Source organism: Lissotriton helveticus, chromosome 8, assembly GCF_964261635.1.
Source record: "Lissotriton helveticus chromosome 8, aLisHel1.1, whole genome shotgun sequence".
NCBI lineage: Eukaryota > Metazoa > Chordata > Amphibia > Caudata > Salamandridae > Lissotriton > Lissotriton helveticus.
Genome location: NC_136069.1, coordinates 1103721778 through 1103733868, shown reverse-complemented (window position 1 = coordinate 1103733868; position 12091 = coordinate 1103721778).

The window sequence follows — 12091 nt, the reverse complement described above, 5'->3', positions numbered from 1 at the left end:
GTAGAGCTTTGACCCTCACCTCTTTCCACTTAGGGGGAACTATTCCGGTGGTGAGCAAAGCGTTGATCAGGTTTATCAGGATGGGGGCTATAATTGGCATGACCTGTTTTAAGGTGTTCAGGGGTGCGGGGTCGGTGGGGGAGCCGCCCTTTACCATGGTCAACAGGGAGGGAATGGATTATTGAGTCATAGGTGCAAAGTTCTCTAGGATATGTTCAGGGGACCTTACTAGAAGATTCATCAGGAGGCGAGGAGGGAGGTCTTCCTCGATCTTGGTTGGGAGAGATTCAAGAATCAGCTGGATTTTTTAATTAAAATATTCTGTTACACCGTAGGCCGGAGGGATCTGAAACTGATATAGGAGAAGGGCCTTAAGTAGCTTTTTGATAATATTAAAAGTTTCTTTGGGTGAGTTGGATGCAGCTAAGATTCTGTTCCCATAGTAAGATGCTTGCACTTTCCTTAATTCTGCTTTGTAGGCTAGAATGGCAAGCCTATGGTCCTGTTTTTTGAGGGAAGAAAATCTCCCCTCCAATGTCTTTCCTTCATTTTACATTGCTGCTTTAGGGTGCGTAATTCTGGTGTAAACCAAGGGGCATTATGGGGGCCCGCCGACTTCTTTATCTTGGTCTTTTAAAGTACCGTGTTCAATGACTCCTCGATTTAGTTGATGATATCCTCATTAACTTGTATCGGGCATTGGTTTAGGCTGGGAATAGTCTTTTTCAGCTCCTGAGACCATTCCTCTATGGGGAGTTTGTTATAGCAATTAAACTCTTCTGGTCACAGGGATATATAGAGTTTTGCTGGTTGCCCAAAACACATCATACCTACATCCATCAACAGAGATTCAGATTAAAAATATTTTGTTCTAACCATGCATCAAGTATAAGGTAAAAGCTAATGAATTAAATATGAGTATGCAGGAAAACTATGCATTTTTTAGATGTGTTAAAAAATCTAGTTGATGAATAGTGGGTATTTGTATGACTCTGAATTTGGGATTACCCATACCATCATGAGATTCAGAGAGAGATTTGCAAAATGTGTTCTTTCTCCCACACTGACTTCTGTTCAGAAGCTAAAAATGGACAGAAATTCAATAAATTATAACAGATGTCCTCCAATTCCGGATTCCCACAATTGTTAATAAAACAGTACCCCACATTTGCGGATGGGCTAATCATCCGCAACATGAAAGGCTCCCATGCACAACATGCTGACATCAAGAGGTTTTTTCTTGAATATTTATTCTTTCTGTTGTAGCGGGTAGCTACAGTATTTGGTTGGCATCTAAGGAATCCTACTAGTCCTAGCATTTCAGAAATCTAAACAGATGAGTCAGTCCAAGGATAGATTGTTTGTGGATCCCAAAAAGTCCTGCAAATTTTTAACTAAATTACTATTTTACTCTCATTTCCCTTTTTTGAGGGCCACATGGTCCTTCATGATATTACCTAGGGGTTGTGCCATTTGTATGGCACCAAAACTGCTTTAGTCTCAGTTCTCAATTATCTACAGCTTCTGGCAGACCAGGATAGTTCCTATACCCTGGTTCTGTTGAAATTATCCACTGCATTTGACAATGTCTCTAACAATGTCTCTTATTAAGCTTACAGGAGATGGGAGTTTGTGGTTCAGCACTGGCTTGAATCAAGTCATACTTATCTCAAAGGGGTCAAGATATGCAGTTTGCCTTTTTTCATCTAATTTCATTTATGTGTGTCAGGGCTTTCTTCGGGGCTCACTGATCAGTCCTAATTTGTTTAATCTTCAGGTTCATCCTGTGTATTCACTTCTGTGCCTGAAATGTATTAGCTATGCTGATGACACATGTTCTTGATATCTCATAATATTTTCTTCATCATGTTTCTTCTTCATTAAATGACTGCTTGTTGACAGTCATTAATTTGATGTGTGGTACTCTTCAAAATTAAGGCAAAAGCCCTAGCTATTTCTGGATGAAGTTCTGCTTCTGTCCTTCCGGTAGGCTTCTGGTACTCCCAGCTGGGCATGACTCCAACTCTGGCATTCTTAGTTTACAATCTTTACAAAATCTTTCTCTGGTTGATCAGATCAGCAAATGTTCTCCATTTGTATTTTACTGCTATACAAAAGTTTATATTGTTCACCTAATTATACCAGGCAACCAGACTTTGATTGGTCCAAGCCACCATTTTAAGTCAACTGGATTATTGCAACTTCCTTTTTCTTGCCTCAAATGCATCCATTTTTAATCTTCTCCTCTGCATTCTCACCCCATACTAGCTACTGGTATATAAAAGGATTATTTTGAAAATATTGATTTTAGAGCTTATCATTGTAGTGGTCTCATTTACCTGCAGAAATAATTCCAACATTATTATCCAGTGAGAAAGTTCAGATCTTCGGAAGTGTATCTTATGGCTGTCCCTAAGGTACACCAGTCTTGCTTGGGCAGCAGAGCTTTCTTAGCAATGGCACCAGGAGTTGGACTTCTCTGCCTCCCCAACTTGGGTGTATGAACAATCTATTGCCCTTCCACAAAGTAATAGAAATGTGGCTGTTCTCCAATTACTAGTTTGGCTGTTTACTCATATGTTGCTTAACAAATCCATTTTACATTACATTACCAACCCCAGACATTTCTTATGGACATTTCTACTGCCATCAATACAGTTTCTCGAAATACACTGAATAGTTGCTTATCAAGGGAGGGCATTCAATAGAATGCATTTTTCTGGATCAGGTCTTATCCATCCAATCATGCCCAGAAAACCTATCTTGCTCTCTCCTTCTTTAGTCTGTATATTCATTCTTTAGCAGAGCTCATCAGCTTGAATCAACATTGTTTTATGTGCTACGCCAATGATGCTCAGCTTCTGATTTTATTTGACAAACATTCACAGAACATAGACACTGTTTTCCACAACTGCATGCTAAGTTGGCTGATTAGATCAACACCAAGAAGATTGAGATACTAATTTTCTCCATACTTAACCCGTTGCGTGCTCGTGACGGAACCGTTCCGTCACGAGCCTCGGGTGGGCTGTGCTGGTGACCGAACGGTTCCGTCACAGCCCGTTCACCGCGCCTGCGCGGCATGAATTCCGCACCTGCGCTGAGCGTTCTAAAGAGCGGGCGGTCCGTGATGAAACCGTTCCGTCACAAGCACAGCTCACCCGAGGGCCGTGATGGAGCGGTTCCATCATGAGTACGGGAGCGCCGCGCGGCCCGGCCTCCCCCTTAGCGCTACGGTGGAATAGCCACCGCAGCTAAGGCGTTAATAAGTCTCTAAGCTCATCAACTGTTGTCTTTCCTTTTTACTCAGCCCCACAGCCAATACCTGAAACCTGAAGACATTTACTATAGTAAGCGAGATGAAATTTGAATGTTTTAGGGATAGTTTGGACAAATAGTCTAGTAGAGAGGGAATAAACCCCAAATTATGTCCACCCATGGGGCAGGACAACTGTCTAGTGTCAGGGAGTCGAGTGCAAAGCCAAAAAGATCAAGCACCCTTGTGCCCATTCCTTATTACAGTTTTTTCTCTGGTTGTCTGATAATATTTCAATTCCCTTGGTGAGTAGATTTGGGGGTTTGCCACTTATCTGCCCCTTCCAGGGGGTTAAGCAAGCACATCAGACCATCAGGAAAAATGTTGAGATACAGAATGGGGTTTGGGGGTCAACCATCCTAGCCCTTCACTGCTGTCCCCACTCCAGGGCACCAGGCAGTGGTTCTGTCATCTGTGGGAGGCAGAATGACAGTTAACTCTCTCTCCGCCAGCCCAAATCTCAAACCTACGCCCAAAACAAAATCTAAATTTCCTCTTGCTTGCTCTTCTTATGGCTGCAATATTGGGGATCTAGGACCTTGTGGGCAAAAATATTGTTCAGGCTTTAGGAATGGGGTATTCTGATGGGCTAGATGACACTTGATCTTCTTTTCAAAAAACATAATCTATACCCAGTATCCATAGGGCTCTTTTCCCCACAGAATGGTGGGACTGTTGGTGATTTAGGGTGAGGGTTTGGCCCAATGCCAGAACTCACTGGTCCCAACCCATTTAACCGGAGGCCATGGAGGGATGGGGGCCATACTAGGGGCCTTCAAAGGCACTTTCCGACAGCCGTTCCATGTCAGGAAGATCGAAGTGGAACTGCTGTAGGAAAGTGACATCATAATTCAGATTGCAGAACTCCACCCGCTTTGGATTATGAGGCCCTTCCGACTAGCTTTAGGACTCCCTGAGCATGTTGGAACCAAGTCGGATTCCTCTACCAGTTTGGACTCCAACTGCCGACATTGTAATATGGCGCTCGGAGTTCAAACCTACAATGTCAGTCGGAAAGCCTCCGACCGGCGGTTGGAGGCTTTCCGACCAACATTGAAATCAGGCCCTAAAACTCATATTTATATGTGAGGAAACAAGTTACCACACATATCGGGATTTATTGAGCCGCTCATAATATGGGCCATACCCTTTCCGAATCACCCATGCAGCATAACATGGTGTTTCAATACTGCATGATTCGTGTCCTCCTGGTTATATAGCATGATTTTGCTTCTTTTCCTATCCTTTGACAGGGTTTTCAATATAAAAGAATGTTTGATCATAAGCTTAAGAACCTCGAATGTCAGAGATGTTTTCACACCTAGATTTAACATGAGTGTGCCAAAAGTGCCATCTGCACATAAAGATGACATGCCTTGATGGAATCAAGGTTGGAGGGGTATATTTACTAATATAACCTGCAACGTAGCTGCCTCTCTGTGTTGAGTGAAAAAGAGATATAGAACGTGCTATATGTGAATACATATATATATTTCAACCCTGAACTCCAAAGCAATAATCAAGTAAAAACTCCTTGCTACCACTACTTTCCACCCATCCCTACCACTGTTCTCTACCTGTCCCTTAGCCCTAAAAACTCAGGGGCATATTATCAAGGCGGGCGATATGAGATTATCGGCGCTTTTGCAGCCGTTTTCGGCCGCAAAGCAGCAGTAATTTTATTGCCCTATTAACAAGCTGTCGCTAACAGCAGTTAGCGAAAGCTTGTAGGCAATAGAGAGTTGTTTGGGGCCCGCTTTGCATGTCAGCGATATTTTTCGCTAATGACATGCAAAGTGGGCGTACCCAACCTGTTAGCGACTGAAAGCAGTCGCTAACATCGCTATCGCCTATTATCAATGCAGGCGTACAACAAGAAAATTTGCGCTAAGCGCAAATAACCCTGAAAACCAACGCCTGCTCAACCAGTTCTTAGCTGTATATCCAATGGGAGGTGGATATTCAGGCTAAGTCCCTATTAGCGATAATGCCTGAATATCGCTGGATTTCCAGTGATATTCACGCATTTCGCTGCTATAAACGTTGCTAATAGCACGTTATCTCTGCGATAAAATCCGACGATGCGCGGCGATAAAAAAAAAGTCGATAAGCTTTTTTAGCGATAAATATCGGTAGTTGTTGATAATATGCCCCTCAATTTCCTAACTACCACTATTCAATATCCATCCATGAGCTGTAAAAACAAATTTTGAAAACAGTGTAACACACATCCCGGTGCATAACAACTAATTAGCAACCCTGTGCAAAACCCATCACTGATCCTAAAAACTAATCAGTAAGCTGTTTCAACACCCATCACTGCGCCCTAAAAACGAATCATTAAAGCAATAAAATACCCTTCCAGAGGCCTTAAAATGAAATAGTTATATGGTGCAATACCTAAACTAATCAGTAACCCGTTGCACTGCCCACAGAGCTGATCTGAAAACCAAATAGTAACCCAGTGCAATAGCCACAGTGGCACCCTTAAAATGGATCAGTAACCTGTGGCAACACCCATTCCTGTGCCCAAAAGCTAATCATTAATACACAGTAATCTCATCCCTGCACCCGAAAAACTAATCAGCACCCTGGTGTAACACCTATCCCTACACCCTAAAAAATAATCAGAAACCCAGTGCAATCCCTGTGCCCTTAAAACTAATTCATTAGTCAGTGCAATACCCACATCAGCACCTTAAATAAACACCGAGTGTACCTAAAAGCTTGTGAATGGAGAAGGAAATTGACGTTGCTGTGTCTTCAAAACCAGAGATGCTTTGCTCTGCTCAGTCTAACCTGTCACCTTTGTATCCAGTGTAGCTTGAATATATTAAATTGTGCATATGTTTAACTTAATCTTATACCAGCAAGGCCTGGCTCAGTTTAAGTCAAATCGAATGTTAGAATTTCTTAAGTTTTACAATATCAGGCATATGACTACAGCGTTATATGAACCACAAGAGAATGGACAAGTGGAAAGATATAATAGAGAATGGAAATAGGACATAATTTACGCACGTCGTTTTGGTGTTCTTTGGAAGGAGAAATTGAGAGAAAAACTTTGGTTGCATTGTATAACACCACAGTCTACAACTGAAGGTTCACCTTTCCGTCTGTTGAGAGGTAAAGATCTCATTTCTAAATTATGTCCATGGTGGTTCAAGAATGCTGCGAAAAATTGTAATTCGGAAGTTCGTGTGGAGGAACTAGCTCAAAAAAGGAAATTAAGCAAAACAAAAGCAAATTCTATTATGATTCTCGCATGAAGGTCAAGGTGCCTTTGTTTACAGTTGAGGAATGGGTGAGAATAAGAAAACCAGGACATGTTTCTAAATGAGAATATAAATTTGGTAAGCCTAATAAGATTGTAAAGGTTAATCGTAACAGTATTGTTACACAAGACGATAGAGTATGGAATGTGAGACCTATTGCAAAATGTGCTTTTATTTCTTCTTAAACGTTTAGTTTTTTCCTTAGGGAAGAGGTGTGTTGCATTGTCATTTTTCCATTTCTGTATAATTTCCCTTTTTATTGTTATTTCCCTATTCTTTACCTTGCCCCTTTAATAGATTGGATACTTATGATTGTAGCTCATGCCACTCTGTTGGTAATTCTATTTGGAATCTCATGAAAACAGTTATTGGAGTTTCAGCTGCTGGATGGAGCTGTTGTACTGTGCCTCTTCAATTAAAGATTTACTTAATTTACCTGGATTTCAACTTTATTTATACCTTGAACTTTACAAAGCCCAGCCCAGAGCCACATCTGAAGACCAACAAATAGCATGAAGACATTGATCATGCAACTCGGAGACCCAAAAGGGCCACAACACCCACCACCAACACCCCCATGCCCCCCGGACCCTCCGGTGACCCCCCGACTACCATAGAGGCAGCGCAGAACAGGACAGCAGACTTTCCAAAAACAGCATGGCCCCTCAGCCACACAATAGCAGAATGTGGGGAGAGGTGGGAACCAAGTATGTGTGAAGGAGGCAAGTCACCCATGAATAGGAATGCACACAATGCCAAGTGTCTTGAGCCCAAATATCAACGGACTCGATAATTCTCGTTTCGGTGCCTACTCGAGTCACAGGTTCACACTCTGCAGCTCTGGACATCAGCTTGCTTAATCTCCACTACGGCCCCCCCGCGGCGGGATGCCTGGCTTTCACCTTGGGGATGCCCAGTACGGGTATCTCACAGGGAAAAACCAGGACGGGTTCCCAAGGCAAGCGCCGAGATGCCTACGGGTAATCGAGCGCTATATAAGGACGCATAATAATAATAATAATAATAAGTGTGGCAGTGATGTGCTGCACAGACCTAAGTATGCCGAGCATAGACCTGTTCATGTGGACATATACTGCTGGTGTTTGTAGTGTTGTGGACAGTGCACGCAACCATGTCACCTCAGGCAGTGGGTAAGAACTTGGACATGTAGCTAAGTCGTCTCCACCTGTAAGCGACAATGTTGCAATGTAGCATGCACCCGGAGGGCGGACTCACACGAACAGAGGAATGAAGGAGTGCAAGACCGCTCGAGGTCCAGGAGCATACATGCCAAGTATTGTGTGTATCTGTTCTGCCGCAGCATGAGCCAAATGACTAGCCACATTAGCAGCACCAGTACAGCCAGGCAAGTACTCTACATCTGTGTCCACCCTATCCATACCATAGGCCTACACTCACGTGGCCCACCACCTTCAACGGCCCACATCACAGTGTCGTTGTGAGGCTTGTGGACATGCACAGACAGGCATGACAATACTGTTCCATAGGAGTGCAAGTGATTCAATTGCGCAGCGCACATAAGTAAATGGGTTCGGGGGAGGGGGGAGCAGCTGTGAGGCAACGTAACACACAGTGATGCTGCTCATATGCCACATGCAAGACATGTCAAACATGAATCCCAAAGTCGCACACATCCCAAATCCCACCCCTAACAAGCCACATTACATTTCCTGAATGCAAGCAGATGACAAACTAACATTAGGGATGAAAGCTTCTTTGTTTGAACTGTCAGGCAGGAGCACATCTGCACCTCCGACCTTGGAAATGCATGTGCCCAGCAACCCCTGACAGATACCATAGCAGCTGATGATGACTCCCACACTACGCACAGCCCGATGAAGGAACAACGTATTAACACCCCACAAACAGAAGTCCTTGCTCAAAGTTATCTTGCATGGAATGGCCTTCGCACTTACTCCTACACCATCCCAGGCGTACAACCGTTTCACACTAAATCATCCACAGAACTGGCGCAGGTCAGAACAGTGTTGCTTTAACCAGAGCCACTGACACAATGGCAGAACATTCCGGACACATGCATATCCCCTGTCACGTGGAACAGTACCATGCACGTATGCAGCATTTACTGAGGGCATTGCCATTGACAGTCCTGTGGATCAGTTACCGGCTAAGCTTCCGCCTTGCCAATGTCACCTGCGTTCAGCCTGTGTTGCATTGTTAATCGTGCATATTCGAGTGGTGCATGGATGACTGCCTATCCAACAGGATGGTAGCTGAACTGGATTTTGACATGTGTGTGTGCCCCCTGTTGGCCCACGACCAGGAGTGTCACCTTGATACCCATTTATGGGATGCCTTGATCCTTGGCATACATGCTGGCAGCTGGACCTGGGAGATTGCACAAATCCTTGTGTGCAGTGACCACATTGAAGAGCTCCCCTATTGGGCTGTAGTGCAAATTGGTGAAAGGGGGCGGATGCAGCACATCTGTCTGGACCTGCTAATGGATGGACTCGCCGTCCTGTTTGATGAAGTCGACAACAACCGCATGTTGGAAATATTAGCCTACGAAGCTGCAATAGCTTTCATGGACGAGTAGCTACGTACCTGCAGCCTCAAAAGCTTGGAACACATTGCACATGTCCCGACACCTTGTTGCATCTTGGAGATCTGGTCACATATCCCACGACAACAGTGGACATGGCTGCATTCACCTGGACACCGAATACATGAGCGGACAACAACACGGCTTAACACACACCTGTGAAAGGTGAGGCACTCCCCTGGAGTGGACAGCAGTGCTTGGCAACGTTCCACATTCTGACATACTGCTGCATTGGTCTGCATGTTGTGACACTTATCTTGCCTGTACTGACACGCCTATGCAAATAAAGTCTACGCATCTTCACTTGTATTCAACTGTGATGAGTGTTGATTTGAATAACAATGTTTGCCTCAATGCCTTTCTGGGTCACGGCCATACAGGCTCATTGATAGCAGTACCCAGGTAGTACCTTTCTGTAGAATCACTGTCCCTACATTCATCCATACTTTCATTCTTGATTCCTCATGGCCATGACACATCTCTGTGAATTGGAATGTTTAATTCACATTCAGTGAAGTGTTGAAGCTGGACCAGTATAGGGCCATGCAAGCCCCACTTTACCTTGTTGGCCCGTGGAGGGACCCATACATTTCCCAAATGAACTAAGCATTGCAATTTAAAAAAACAATACAATTAATTAGTAAAAGATCGACATAATGAGCAATGCTTTCATTCATGATTTTTTGCCCAGGTGGACTATTTACATAAGTACCATATTGGAATGGAATGGAATGGAATGGAAGGGCATTTATAGAGTGCATGGCTACCTGGAGGCCTCCCAGCGCTAAGTCACTGACACAGGGGGCCATAGGGACTAGGGAAAGAGCAAGGTCTTTAGTTGCTTCCGGAAAGCCATGTTGTCCGGAATTACGCGGAGGTGGAGAGGCAGGTAACTCCAGAGTTTGGAGGCATTATGGGGAAAAAAACTGCCACTACTCCTAGGTTTCTTGATCTTAGGGATCTTTGCCAGATGTAGATCATCTGATCGAAGGTTCCGACTGGCTTTGTAGGGACGAATCATAGTGGAGATCGTGGGTGGGTTGAGTTCTTGCCATGCTTTGTCTACCAAGCACAGAGCCTTAAACCTGATCCGCTCCTGAACCGGGAGCCAGTGGAGGGTGCGAAGGGCCGGTCTGGCCGACAGCCTGTTGGGGGTTCCCGTCAGCAGTCTTGCTGCGCTGTTTTGAACGGTTTGAAGTTTCCTGACTGCGGAGATTGGAGCGCCTAAGTACAGTGCGTTCCCGTAGTCCAATCTGGAGAGTATTAGTGATTGGACCAGTACTTTCTTCGCCACCGGGGGAAGAAGGGGAAGGACCTTTTGTGCCATTCTATGTAGGCTGTAGCAAAGGGCTACTGTTTTCCTGGCTTGAGTCCTGAGACTGAGATCCTGGTCCAGCCATACCCCAAGGCTCTTAATTTCTGATTTTGGGGTAGGGGCTGGACCCATGCTAGAGGGCCACCTCAGACTGGAATTAAAACTGATAGTGTTACCCAAAATCATAATCTCTGTTTTTCCTCCATTGAGTTTAAACTGGGAGTCGTCCATCCAGTTTGAGATGTCATTTAGACTGAAGTAGAGAGTATGAATTTCCTGTTCGGGTTGATTGAGCCCGACCACCAGCTGAGTATCATCACCGTAGGTGGCTATACGAATACCATGTGGATCTATTCTGGCTGCTAGCTTGGGACATGTAAACATTGAAAAGGGTTGGGCTGAGTGAGGAGCCCTGAGGCACCCTGCACCGGAGGTGTGTAGGTTTGGAGACAGTATTTTCATCAAAAACCTGATAGGTTCTTCCCTCTACAAAGAGGATAGCCATTGGAGCGCCATGCCATCCACTCCTATGTTCCTGAGTCGCCGGATCAGAATCAAGTGATTCACTGTATCGAAAGCGGCGCTCAGCTCAAAGAGTAGAATGGCGGCCGAACCTCCTGAGTCCAAGATTTTCCTGCTCTCCTCTACCACTGCCAGTAGAGCCGTTTTGGTACTTTGGCGTGGTCCAAAACCGGTTTGGGAGGGATGGAGCAGGTTATGGCTTTCGAGAAATCCGGAGAGAGTTGAATTAACGTGTTTCTCTGTTACCTTGCTTATGGCCAGGAGAAGGGATATGGGGCGATAGTTGCCCAGATCTGCCGGGTCCAGATTGGGCTTTTTTAGTAGAGCTTTGACCCTCACCTCTTTCCACTTAGGGGGAACTATTCCGGTGGTGAGCAAAGCGTTGATCAGGTTTATCAGGATGGGGGCTATGATAGGCATGACCTGTTTTAAGGTGTTCAGGGGTGCGGGTCGGTGGGGGAGCCGCTCTTTACCATGGTCAACAGGGAGGGAATGGATTATTGAGTCATAGGTGCAAAGTTCTCTAGGATATGTTCAGGGGACCTTACTAGAAGATTCATCAGGAGGTGAGGAGGGAGGTCTTCCTCGATCTTGGTTGGGAGGGATTCAAGAAGCAGCTGGATTTTTTAATTAAAATACTCTGTTACACCGTAGGCCGGAGGGATCTGAAACTGATATAGGAGAAGGGCCTTAAGTAGCTTTTTGATAATATTAAAAGTTTCTTTGGGCAAGTTGGATGCAGCTAAGATTCTGTTCTCATAGTAAGATGCTTGCACTTTCCTTAATTCTGCTTTGTAGGCTAGAATGGCAAGCCTATGGTCCTGTTTTTTGAGGGAAGAAAATCTCCCCTCCAATGTCTTTCCTTCACTTTACATTGCTGCTTTAGGGTGCGTAATTCTGGTGTAAACCAAGGGGCATTATGGGGGCCCGCCGACTTCTTTATCTTGGTCTTTTAAAGTACCTTGTTCAATGACTCCTCGATTTAGTTGATGATATCCTGATTAACTTGTATCGGGCATTGGTTTAGGCTGGGAATAGTCTTTTTCAGCTCCTGAGACCATTCCTCTATGGGGAGT